We start from the raw sequence: 14,536 nt of genomic DNA on the forward strand, positions 1-14,536 counted from the left end.
GCAATGAATATAACATAATTGTACTTGACAGCAGGGGGCTGACCAGGGGTAAAGATGGACATCAAAACTAGGGTCAATTCATCCACAAATTCACTGGTTTTGAATCCCATGATTGCAGCTATCATATTAACTATAGTTTTTCCTATCTCTATGAAGAAAACTGACAAATAAGGAGGGGGATTTTTGGGTTGATGCTCCTTATCCACAAAAGTTTGACAAAGGCGATTGAGTTCAGATTGGGATAATTTAGATGATTTTTCAAGTAAATCTCCAAGGGAAATGGGGGTGAGGTCTCGATTGGGATGAAACTGAAGCATCTCATTATTTGATTCTGTAGTAATTGTGAAGAGAACAATTTGATTGGGGTACATTACTGCTCTGAGGTTGGGATCATAATTGGTATGACACTAATGGATAATGTCAGGGAAAATGCACACAGAGGGGAGAAAGTACATTGGGAGATTTTATTCCCAAAGTCCTATGGCATCATAACCATTCATGAAATTATCCCGACATTGGAAAAATACTTTTGTGTGTTCTTTATCAGTATCCAGGTCTTTTATTTGAAAATCTTTATCTGGCAGGGTCAGATAGTCCAAATCATGGTGAGGGGTAGTAATAGGTGCTACATTTAAGGCCATGGGGGTTTCCATTCTGGTTCTTGTGGATTCACATAGGAAATTGAGGTTTTTATGTGAAATTGGTGAAAATAGAGGGTCTGGGGAACTTGAATTCTAAATGTAGTAACATAATTATGGTGAAATTTGGGTTTTTTTCCAATTAATTGCAGAGGAAAGCAAGTATTCACAGGGTTTTTGGACAGAAGTTGGTAAATACCTGTTTTTAATGATGGGCAATTTAATGCAGGTTCACTAGGTGTGAATGGCGGACTTGGAGTGGCATCGACTACAAGTTTGAGGGTGGCTGACGGTCGGGTGCACAAGCTGGTTGATTTTCAACGTTCAGGTTGTTGCATGCATGAGTTCACAGAATAGGACAACAAACTGATTATCTTTGTTTTTTTATTTTTTATTTTTTTATTTTTATGAAAAGTCAACTCTTGGCGGGTTCAGAATTTGGACAGGTGGCGTCAGCAGGCAAAAGATTTGATGTTTTGTCGGTAGCGGGAGGTTGTAAGCGGTTTTAATTGCACCGCTAATAAAGGGGAGGCAGTATTTGGGCGCGACCGTGCGATTCCATACGATGAGCGACACGTGGCGATGTCATTGTTCAGAAAACCGCTTGCCATCGCGTGCTAAAGTTCGGCCATGGAGGCCCGTGCGATATGCACGACAGCTGTTGGATCTATGGGGTCCGATCAGATGGTTATCAGGGAGGTGAGGTGGTGGAATTTTAATGGAGGGTGGGCCCAACATAATTAAGGTTTTTTAATTACATAGGGGGTGAAGTGATTGATTATAGAGTTATTAATTAATCCTGGTGACTAATTAATCCTCATGGCAGGGATCAGGCTCTTAATTAACTACAAATTAGTTAATTAATCCCGTTTATCGACTGTATTATGGTTATATTTAACCAAGGGGAGGGATAAATAATAATTTGGGGTTTTTTCATATTTATAATAATATGGGAGTGGGTAAATTTTATAGGGGAATTCTATAATAATTACCCTAGTGGTTAATATGATTTTGTGAAATGCGCGCTAAGTTTAAACATTTTCATATATATATATATATATATATATATATATATAAAAACTTAGGCTAAGTGAACATGAGGGGTTTTATATGGAAAGTGTTTTATTTTCCCTAAGTAAAATAGGATTTTACTTAGGAAAAGATTTATTAGCGAAATGAGTAACTTATGAAGGGATGTGATTTTTGGTGAAGGGGCTTAAGTGTTTAAAGTATTATAAATTATTGGGCCGAGGGTCCAGTCCCTCCAAAAGTCAGAGAAATGCTTTGAGCTCCTCTAACTTGATAAATACCTTGGCACTTAGGGGAAATTAGTGAAAATTTAGGGTAAATGAGTAGGGAAGTTAATTATTTTTGACTTGGCTTGCTCGATGTGCCTTCCATGTGATATATGCATTTTCCTTCTGATGAAAGTAGAATATTTACACATTTAGACTTATCATTCACCACATATTATTATGCAATCATCATCTACCTACCCTACCTACTTAACCTAACATTTTTACTTCTTTATTAGGGTGCACTTAGACTGGAAACCCCTTATCAAACTTTCTTTGCTTTTATATGGTGATGCCTATCTAAGTCCACACTTATTACATCCAAGGGCTCAGGTTAAACTGTTGAGCTCCTTTTTTCACTCTACTTATCTACTTATCTGCCAAGATTGAAATGTTTGGTCAAATCTTATTCTCTATTTCTACAACATAAATTGAAAATATGAATTAGCCAAGCTTAAACTGTTTGACTATTCATGAATTGTGTCATAAATGACAAATTGCACATAATTTTACTATACAAAAGTAAAAAAGTAGTGGCATTTAGGCTTGCACACTTTCCTGGTCTTTTCTTTTTGTTGGGGTTCATTTTCTTTCATTTTTTGACCTCTTTTTATTCTTTTCACCCTTTGATTTTTCTTTTAGGGTATAACCTCTTTACATGTTTTAAATTTTTTGATTTTTTAACAAATATGGAAAACCTTTGTAACACGTAAAGGTATGAACATATTACAAAACTAAACCATGTCAATCATGATATATGACACCTATTGGTATATGGGCATAATAGTGGCTCCACTTGGGGATGGCTTTCCCTGGGGGAAATTCAAGAACAGTAGATCAGAGGCCTTTGAATGACTTTGACTGTGCTCTGAAATCTTCTTTTTCTTACTGCTTTATTGTATGTATGACAGTGATACTTCTGAAGCTTAGGGTCTTCTCTTTGGGCTTCAACTCCAAAATCTTATTGTGTAATCAACACTATGACATTACAAAAGATATAATATGTACTTGTGAGGAACATGGTAACATTAGTAAGTAGGATCAAAGTAATGCTTTAACATTTGACCATTGACTGGTCCTTCTTCTGTTTCTGTACCATCTAACTCTTCAAGAAAATATGCATTGTTTCCTTTAAAAGCATAGATGATGTATGGTCCTTTCCATAGGAAGTCAAACTTCACATATTTCCCCTTGTCCTCTCTTTTGGAATCCCATCTTAACACTTTCTCTCCAAGGAATAAATCATCTGCCTTGGTTCTTTTGTCAAATATCTTCTTAAGTTTCTCCTGCAACACTTGGTATCTTTGGTACACCTCCTCCTGGGTCTGGTGTAAATTGATAGTCTAGTTTATCCTTATTTAAATATCATTAGGTTCCACTTGAGCTTCTTCGAGTATTTTCATGACAGGAACTCCTAGTGATGAAGGAAAAACAACCTCCATGCCATATACTAACTCATAAGGACTGGTTCCAATGGATTTTTTGGTTGTGAGATTGTCTGCCCACAAAGCATTTATTAGTTTTTTGTTCCAAGTTTTCTTGTTTTCTTCCAATAGTTTTTTGATGATATTAATGAGACTCTTGTTGGAGGATTTGGCCAGTCCATTCCCTTGAGGGTAGTAGGTTGTGGAATGGCCTAATGTAATGTGATACTTATTACAAAAGCTAATCATTTTATTTGACTTGAAAGCTGCAAAATTATTAGTAATGATTTTAGTGGGGCAATCAAGCCTGGACAATATATTGGTCTCTAGGAAACCTATGATCACTGTGTCATTGGCTTGTCTAGAAGGAATGACCTCTATCCATTTAGTAAAATAGTTAGTGGCAGTGAGTATCCATTTGTGTTGGCCTGAAGAGGGTGGATGGATTTCTCCAATGAAGTTAAGACCCCATTGTTGAAAAGGTTTCTAGGTGGAAATGGGTTTTAGGGGTAAAGGTAACAACTTTCTCTTGCCTTAAAAAATTTGACATTTGTGGCAAGCAGTTACAATTTTCTTCAAATCTGCAAACAAGGTTGGACAATAGAATCCAGCCCTTAGGATCTTATTTGCAGTTGACTTCCAATATAGATGTCCACCATAGTCTCATGCATGAAATTCTCGGAGATATTTGTCAGCTTCATATTTTAATAAACAATTCAATAAAATTCCTTCATGAAAAGAGTATTATCTAAGATGCAAAACTTTGAAGCTTTCATTTTTGAAAACCTATTCTTGGTTCTGGATAACCTTGGAGGAGCCTGCAAGTTTTGTAAAACATAAATTACATCAGCATACCAAGGTGAGTCTGAAAAGGCCTGGCTGATTCTTGGAGTCGCAATCTTCTGCTCGTTATCCAGTTCATTTATGTCCAGGGCTTGATAATTAGTTTCTGCCATGAGTTTGGCCAATCCCTGACCTTTTATTAGCTTGGTAGGTTTTATCTCTATATCATACTCTAAGATGGTAGCAATCCATTTTCTTCGTTTGCCCTCAATTCCATCCTAAGTTAGGATGTTTTTGACAACTGCATTAGGAACATAAGCTATCACATGAGAGTATAATATGTAGACTCTGAAATCCTTAATGGATTTTACTAGTGCAAAATTTTTTTTCTCCATTATTTTGTATTTTAATGATGGATCTCTGAGTGATTTACTAAAAAAGGCTATAGGTTTTTCACATCCTTGATCATCCTTTTGTAATAAAACTGCAGCTATGGTGTGTTCTGATGCAAAAGAAAAAATGATGAAGTCTCTATCAAATTGTGGACTGGTGAGGACTGGTGTTCTGGTTAAGGCCATTTTGATTTCTTCAAATGATTGCTTGGCCTCTACTATCCATTTGATACTTGAATCCTTTTTTAGCATGTTATTTAGTAATCTAATGAGTTCAGCTAAGTTAGAAATGAATCTTCTTAAAAAATTTATCTTCCCTAGGAAAGCTTGAAGTTCTTTAATACTTCTTGGATGAGGTATCTGTAGAATAGCTTCTATCCTGGAAGGGTCAATTCAAATGCCATCTTTGGAAATGATGTGACCTAAAAGTTTACCCTCCTCCAGACTGAATAAGGACTTCTTTGGATTCAAATAAATGCCATATTTTCTGCATTTTAATAAAACTTGTCTGAGATGATCCAAGTGCTGTTGATCTGATTTAGAAAGAATAGTTAGATCATCCAGATATATAACAAGAAAATTATGAATTTCTTTGGAAAAGGAAATGTCCATTGCCCTTTAGAAGGCTGTTCCTACGTTTTTTAGTCCAAATGTCATTTTGATGTACATAAAAGTGCCCCATGGTGTTGTAAAAGTAGTTTTCTCTTAGTCATTAGGATGAACCAAGATTTGGTTATATCTTGAAAACCCATCTAAAAGTGAAATTCTAGAAAAACCCACTACCCTTTTCAAAATATAATCCATTTTGGGTAAAGGATAGTTATCTTTAAGAGAGACCTTATTCACATTCCTTAGATCAACACATAACATTATCTCCCCAGTTTTATTCCTATTAGGTACCAAGTTAGACACCCACTCTGGAAATCTAATAGGGGCAATAATCCCTGCTTCATACATACATTTGATTTCTTTCTCAATTAATGGTAATAACACAGGGTTAATTCTTCCGAGTTTCTGTTTAAAGGGCCTTTGATTTTCTTTTAGAGGTATCATGTGCTGAATAATAAAGGTGTCATAGGACTTCAAATATTCATAACTCCAGGCAAAGACATCTTGGAATTCCCTCATAAGTTAAACATACTTTAGCTTCTGATTAGGAGGTAGAGATTTTGACAATTTTATCATTTTTGGATTGTCCTGTGTTCCTAAGTTGTATTCTTCAATATTTTCTTTTAATGGCTCCATTTTAGGTTTCTTGGGAATGTCATTGGATTCAAACAGATCTTCTAGAGGAGTCAATCCTTTGGGTAAATGATTGTCTTTTATGTTTATAACCTCTGTTTCTTCTTCAATTATTTCATCTAGGTCCATTTGTTTCAGATCTTGAATTTATTTTTGTGTGAATTTTGTGGGATGAAGCATATCTATTGAACTTTCCTAAATTTTTTTTGTTTCTACCTCATCTATTTGATTAGAACTAATAATTGTATCAATATCTATGTTACTGTTAGAAAACTCTTCATTTAAAGTTAAAAAGTTATTGATCTGCTTATCACTATCAAAAACCTGCTAGTTCTTCAGATTATCAGGGATGGCTGGCCTGTGCCTAATCTTAGCAGTAAACTGATGATTAGGTTGAAAAGATAATTTGTAGGTGCAGGCAAACATGGCCAGGCTGTGGCTTGCATGTTGTGTTTTCTAGGGATAGTTGCAACCTAAGTTTCCAAAAAAGTGTTGAGAATTTCTATGATTGTTCCTATATAATACCCTAATCTTGGATCCCTAGTTAAATACTTTCCTTTAATTTGTTTAATTATTAATTCTGAATCTCCTATGACAGACACTCTAATTGCTCCTAATCTTTTGACAAGTTTAAGACCCAACAAGAGAGCTTGATATTCTGCCATATTATTGGTGCATCTGAAATTTAATCTGTAGGCATGGCCTTCAGCATGATCATTTTCTAATTTGTAGACCCAAACTCCTGCTCCTGCCCCTAGTTTATTAACTAAGCCATCAAATTCTAAATGCCAAAGGATTTCATGCTCATAATTAGTGTCTGGGGTGGTAGGATTTTGTTTAACTGTGAGATCCAGGTTTTCATTCTGATATGATTTTTCTTTGTTATTTGATATTTCCTGAATATGAACACTTGATTTTTCTTTTCTAATCTATTTTGGTTCTGCTGCTAAAACTTCTAAAGTATTTGAAGGATTGGTTTTTGCATTGTAAAAAATGAATGAGTCCATATCAGAGTGTACTGAGCAGATGGGGAAATTTTGGGGTCTTTCTTGACTACTTACTATGCATTTCATCAATTTTTCTCTGTATAATTTCTTTGGTTGTCCAAAAACCAATATAGTAGCATATGACATATCTAATTGAAGAGATCCCTGAAACTTAGCACCCCAGGATTTGGATAATAACATGCCATATTTGGGTGGTATATCTGCTACCACTATATCCATTAAAATTGTCTTTGTAGGGTATTGAACCAATGAGACACACAAGTCTTTTATCAGTCCTAAACATCTCACTTGACTAGAATCAAAAGAAAACAAATCTTTGTATGGTCTAGTGATGTTTAGGTCTAGCTTTTCCATTACAAACTTGGGCATGAGATTATGAGATGCCCTAGAGTCAAACATGGCATTGTGAAGAATCTTATCATGTATGTTTAAGCTCACATAGAAGGGAGGAATTCCTCCGTCAAGTGGTTTTCCATTCACTTTTGGGCCAAAGATTAATTTGGACAGGTCATCAAAAAGATTAACTGAGTCTTCAGTTCCAATGATTTTCAGTGTTCTATTGATTTGAGTTTAGTAGGTATCATGTTTAGCTAATTCAGATAATGGGACAACAATTTTTAGCTTACCTACTTCAGTTTCCAAATTAAAGGGTTTTTCTATTTGGGCTTTTAAATTTCGAACAACAATACTCTCTATTTTATGTGTCTTCTATGTTTTTCTCCTTTTCAGGAGTGGAATCATGATTTGCTGATTCTCGTAGATCAACCTCTGGAGGTTCTTCCACAACTCCCTTAGAAGGAAGGGAAGTGGAGGGTTGTTTGTTGTTTAGTTGATTGTCAGAGACATCTTCAATTATGGGGTTAGCTGGATTGGTATTGGATCTAGAAAGAATATGTACAGGTGTGGTTACTATATTACCTTTTTTGGGCTAATTTAGAACCTTTTGCTTGTTTGTTTCAGGGACATCAATTCTCCTACTTCTTAGATTGTATTGCTTGTGCACCTCAAAGATGGTTGTGTCATATCCTTCCCTAAAGTTGAATGATTCACCTGATTGAGTTTGAACTGTTTAAGTATATGGGCCTCTTGATCCTCTTGGGTCAAGAAAACTTCTCCTTCAGTACCAAGTCCCATCAGATTAATTTGGGTATCTTCTTCTAGACCTTCAGAGTTGGAGCTTCTGCATAGTTCTCTTGGAAATGGGGTCTAATGTTTTGGTCAGGACCATTCTTTCTAGTGTTTGGGTTTTGATTTTTCCTAAAATTAGGATTTCTCCCCGTGTTGGTTTGCTAACCATCCCAAGGAGCTTTCCTTTCAATTATTTCCACTCTGTCTCCTAGTCTATCCATTCGTTTAATTATGGCATCTAGCTTTTGTTCAAAGGGTGAGCTTTCTTCCTTTAATGGTATCCTCCTTTCACTCCTAGCCTTGGCTCTTTTAGATATCATGTTGGCTTCAACACTGACTGCTATGCTTTGCATATCTTCTAAAGTAGGGGGGTTTCGTTCTCTCAGTTGTAAAGCCATATTAGAATTGAATCCATCTGGGATTTTGATTAAGGCTAAACCAGGTAGGGGTCTAAGATCTAATGGGATGGTATTATACGCACCGTCGAATCTAGTGCAGTAGTCCTGCACAATTTCTTGGGTTCCTTCTTTCAGGTTTTTGTATTAAGATAGAATCTGAAGAGGGTATTTTCTTTTCTCCCACCTATTTAGGAATTGCTAATAGAGAGTTCTTATGCTGTCTATACTATTTTCTGCTAAACCTCTGAACTAGGTTCTAACTTCCCTAGATAAACTCTGAACGAATATTCTCATTTGCACATCAACAATATCTATTTCATAAATTTCAAAATAATCAGTCATCTTCTTGGTATGTTGCTGGGCTATATAGGTACTAGCGCCATCAAAAGTAGTGATTTTACTTTGGTAATCCTGGGGCATGGCACCTAATTTTGCTAGTAGTACCAAGGGGACATATCTGTTTGCCATTGTTGTAGTAATGGTGAAACAAAAGCTGGGGTTGGAATAACAGTGGATGTTTGAGTTGTGGATGGAGATCTAGAAGTGATGGTCTGATGTGAAGTGGTTTGAGGTTGAGATGTTTGAGGAAATGATGATGAGTTTGCGGAAACAGTAGTGATTACAGAGGGATTAGGGGTTCCTTCAGTGGTAAGATCAGATTGTGGTGAGTTTTGCAAATATCTATCAATTGAAAAATTGGCTACTTGGAGATCTAATTCTTGGATGAACTCTGAGTCTTGGACTAGGTCAACTAATTCAGAATCGGATGGAGTCCTAAACAAAGAGATTTCAAAGTATTCGTCAAAGGGTTGGTCTTTGAGGTAAATCCACCTAACAGGACAAGATGAGGATCTGAAGGTGGGTCGAGGACTAACAAAACTTTCTTGTCTTCTAAGAATTCTAGGGATCAAATTGGGGTTCTCAAACACCTATGGTGGATTGGGATTGGGATTAGCTCTAGTGTAACGAGTCCTTTTTGAAGCTAGATTTTTGGGTTTTGTTTTTGGTTTTCTTAAAGAATATCAAAACAACTTCTATGATTTCTTTAAGAGGCTTTTAGATTTAGGGTTTAAATTTTTTTAAAGATTTATTTTGACTGAGGAATTGTCTTCCCCAGTGGAGTTGCCACTATTATTATCACTCAGATTTTCCTTGAAGTTGTCAGAAGAAGGAAAGGGGTCCGAGGTAACCACAAACCAACTTTCAAGTACAGAATTTAGCCAATCTGTACTCTGAGAGGGCTCACTCTTTATGATTTAGCTTTGTTTATGGGATATTAGGATAGTTATGAAAACTTAAGGGGTTTTTATTTTGTTTGGTGGTGGAATTCAGGAGAATATGGGTAAAACAAGGTATTTCAGGCCATTGGGCTATGGAGTCAATTGAAGATGGCTTAACTAGATCAGAATGATTCAAAAAAGGAGGGCTTCACAGGGTAAGATAGCTAAACAATGTACAAATGATAACTTCAAAGGATGAAATTGTCTTGAAAGGGAAGAAGGGAAATTAAGAATCCTTCAACAAAGTCTCAAGATGAGGGAAAGTGGGTGATCACTAACAAAAAGCAATTAAGAATTCTTTGTTAAATGGCCACAATTTAAACTAAAAAGCAGGGAGCAATTAAGGATTCCCTACCTATGATAGCTTGGAAGAAAAAATTAAGAATATAAACTATTTTAAAGACAATGTAGTAAAGCACTTTCTGAAATATACTTTTTCATTTATCATTCAGATATGAAACACATGTGAAATATTTAAACAAGAGAACTATAAAAACATAAGATATATAATACTTATTTGTTTCTCATTTGACATAGGAATCCTGTAAAAGTCCTTTGCTTTATTACTTTGTCCAGTGAGCCATACAAAAGTTGTTCAATATCACTTTATTCCAAAATAAAGATTCTACAGAAATGTCTAAGAATCCACACACAATACTTCAAATGAGGAAGTACTTATACAAAAATTTACAACAAACTATCTCCTAACTAAGAGAGATATAATCTAGGAAAACTAACTACATTTTACATGAATGTAGAGACAGATGGTCTCGAAAATAGAAACTGAAAGTGAGCTACTGGCTTGGTGTCCCTGTTTTTGTTGAATGAGCTAGAGGTAGGCCCTATTATTGAGAATCTTGCTGTCTTGCTCGTAATTCTGTGCTGGCTGATTGCTTTTCACCTTTTATTGATACTCTTTTACCTGTTCTGATACTCTTTACCTTTATTCGCCTTCTTTTACCAAAATTGACTATGGTAAATACATCAATTTACTTTTTACCAAGGTAAATCATAAGATGTATGTCATATCAGTCCACCAATCATCCCTTGGTATCCTAGTCCTTGTTAGTTTCCTGAAGATCACATCAGCTTTTGTGTATTTTACAAAATTTTGTTGTACTGGAAACACGTGTTTCAATTCATGCTCAACATAAAAGAGGTTCTCCAGACTATCATAAAGAACTCTACCTGTAGGTAATGCTTTGGGTGCAGATGAACGGGAAGATGAACTGGCTTGGTTGTTTGCATACTAATCTAATTTGTCGATATAATCCTCATGCCTCATTAACTTATCATTGATGACTAAAGGAATTGGAAGTCCTTTACTCTGTACAATGCCAATCTTTTCCATAAATTCATCTATATCTTCTTACATATTCTGACATTTTCTTTCCAGGTTCTGCATTAGATTTATTTTTGTCAATAATTTCTTGATTTCTAGGATGGTTCCAGTTCTATCCTCAATATTCAGTTGTTCCAATTGATGTCTGTTTCTGCTGTTCAGAAAGTTTATTAACTTGATAATTTCTTCAAGTTTTCCTCCTAGCTCTTCCTTGGTTTTAAGAATCTCTTGAAGGGCAACTTTGAATAAGTCAATCTATTCAAAGATAATTTGAATATATGACCAAACATCGTTGATTGATTGAGTGATGTTGGCCCATAATATTTTCCTGATATCTGTTAAAGGCTTTTCAAATGTGAGATCCTTTTCCAGTGTTTTCACTTGTTGAGCCAAGCCTTTATTTTTCCTCACTTATTCAGCAAAATTGATCTTTGACACATCATACTTCTACTCTAAGGTAATGAATTTCTCCTTTACCTTTTGCAATTCAGAAACTTGGAGTTTCATTTCCTCCATGGATTTGATTAACTCTTCTGTGCTTTGACTTGAGGTTCCTACCTGTGCTTGTACTTGTAACTGCACCCGTGATTGTTTCTGCTGTGGCCAAAGGGACATTTGCTGCAAGTGCTATTGCCAATGTTGAAGGAACTGCTGAAGAAACCACTAGGACTACATTTCAAGGCTGAGAGGTCGACTCACTTTTCCTGCTTTGTAGTGTTTTCTCTAATTCCTGTTCTGTCTCCCTTAATTGTTCATTTAGCTTGAGGACCAAGTCCATAAGCTCTTCTTCATTCTTCTTTTCAATTACTTTAGCAGTCTGTGGATGCATTAGTGGTGGAAATTTCAACTGCTTTCTCAGGGTAGCTATATCTTCACTTTTCTTCTTTATTAGGGCCTCTGCAGCTTTTACATCTTTTGGGTCATGGCCCAATCCAATAATCAAACCCTCCAGTGATTTGATTCTGTTGTCTTTTGCCCGCGAGGAGGCTCTTTCCAACTGTAATTGAGCAATGGTCTTGTTCAGTGAATTTTCCAATCTGTGTGCCATCATGGCCTTGCTTTTCAATGTTGAGTAAACCATTTCCCCCATTTTCTTATGCAATTCTATTTGATCTATGGGGTGAATGTCCTTGGCCAAGACCTCAAAATCAGTTTTGAGGTAGTTTGCAAGTGACTGGGGCTGCTGTACTTTAGGATTTAAAAGGTCATTTGCATTTTTCCTTCCTTGATGTCATAAGCTAACATCAACCTGGTTTGATTGGTAGGAGCCATCTTCAAATATTGAGTGTAATCTTGGGTCTTTAGTTGTTAATTTTTGGCCTTTATTTTTTTGAAATTTTCTTTGATTTCTAAGGTCTTGTTAGATGAAGACTTGATAGATGAAACTTCAGTACTTTGTTTTCTTTCTAGCTCTTGTCTTTGTGAACTAGAAGGTGTCCCACCTACTGAGAATGCATGCTGACTATCTCCACCTTATTTCCTCAAACTTCCTGTTGTTTCTTCAAAAAATTCTTCTTCTAAATGTGGATTTAGCTTGTGCCTCTTAGCACCACGCTGGTCTGAAGGACCACTCGCAGGGGTAGCTACTTCCCTGTCTCTTTTTAATCTCTTTTCCTCGTTCAGAGTAGTCTGCAACATTGGGGGATCTCCCATATTAACTTGAGCTGGATGAGTCTATTGTTGAGCCTGTTATTAAGATATTTCAGGCTGCTTTGACATGTTTGATTGCCCTGATGCTGGAGTACTAGTTCCTTGTTCTTTTCCCTGTGATGGTGCACTAGTTTCTTATGAGTGCCTTTGAGAAGTATCTGCTATAGAGGCACTAGTTCTTGTTGTTGGCTTATGAGAAGTCCCAACTGGTACCCGTTCAAAAGAGTCCAGGTCAAGTCTCTTTTCTAGGTCTCTCATCACATTTTCTACATTGACCTAATCACTATCCATGTCAACAAGAGTTCCTTCCCTCCATTCATCCATATTTGCATGTTGCTCTATTTCAGGGATTCTGTGATGAAAATATGGTGATAGCCTATTTTTCATTCTCCTATCACAAATGAAACTATGTGGGTCATATCTCCAACCAAAATTTTTACTTAATTTCAGGTGTTCTAGGATTTCTTCTGCTGCTTTGCCTGCTTTTTTATTGTTGCAGACAAATGGGCTTAGGTGATCCTTGATTTTCAACTGTGCTTTCTTCTTGGCCTTGGTAAAGTGAATCTGATTAGAGTTTATCATTTGTCTATAATATTCCAATGCAAACAACCTCATTGGAATATATTTTGGTAGCTTGAATGGAGGGAGCTCACAACCATATATCTTGATTTCTGTGTGATTTTGGTACAAGTACCAGTTACCTACCTTGTATTGTTTGGATAACTGAAGGATTCTTTTGATTTCATCACTAATCCTAGAAGGAGAATTTCCTGTCAGCATGGTGGTCACTGGGTGGACAAACTGGTCAATGAATTCATTGTATGAATAAGCACAAGCAAAAGAATGGTGGAAAATATAAGTCCAAAAAATGATTGATCTGGGGTTACCCTTTGTATCAAGTTTATTTACAGAAAATGGGAACTTGTTAGACTGATAGTAGAAGAATAGGTGATATATGAATGTGGAATACTTGAACACTTTCTCATTTTCCAGCCTCATGAACTGGTCATGGATTTTCTCAGCAATGAATGCAACATAATTTTACTTGACAACAGGGGGCTGACCAGGGGTAAATATGGACATCAAAACTAGGGTCATTTCATCCAAAAATTCACTAGTATTGGATCCAATCACTACAGCTATCATATTAACCATAGTTTTACCTATCTTTGTGAGGAAAACTGACAAATAAGGAGGGGGATTTTTGGGTTGATGCTCCTTATCCACAAAAGTTTGACAAAGGCGACTGAGTTCAGATTGGGATAATTTAGATGATTTTTTAAGAAAACTCCAAGGGAAATGGGGGTGAGGTCTAGATTGGGATGAAATTGAAGCATCTCATTGATTGAGTCTGCAGCAATTGTGAAGAGGACAATTTGATTAGGGGACATTATTGCTCTGAGGTTGGGATCATAATTAGCATGACACCGATGGATAATGTCAGGGAAAATGCACATAGAGGGGAGAAAGTACATTAGGATATTTGATTCCCAAAGTCCTATAGCATCATAGCCATTCATGAAATTATCCCGGCATTGGCAAGATACTTTAAGGTGGTCTTTGTCAGTATCGAGGTCTTTTATTTGAAAATATTTATCTGGCAGGGGCAGATAGTCCAAATCATGGTGAGGGGTAGTAATAGGTGCTACATTTAGGGCCACGGGGTTTCCATTATGGTTATTGTGGATTCACATAGGAAACTGGGGTTTTTATGTGAAATTGGTGAAAACAGAGGGTCTGGGGAACTTGAATTCTCAATGTAGTAACACAATTATGGTGAAATTTGGGTTTTTTCCAATTAATTGCAAAGGAAAGCAAGTATTCACAGGGTTTCTAGATGGAAGCTGGTAAATACCTATTTTTAATGACGGGAAATGGAATGTAGTTTCACTAGGTGTGAATGGCGGACTTGGAGCGGCATTGATTGCAAGTTTGAGGGTGGCTGATAGTCGGGTGC

Source organism: Pinus tabuliformis, chromosome 9, assembly GCF_031772625.1.
Source record: "Pinus tabuliformis cultivar Carrire ecotype Pingquan chromosome 9, CPIR1, whole genome shotgun sequence".
Lineage (NCBI taxonomy): Eukaryota > Viridiplantae > Streptophyta > Pinopsida > Pinales > Pinaceae > Pinus > Pinus tabuliformis.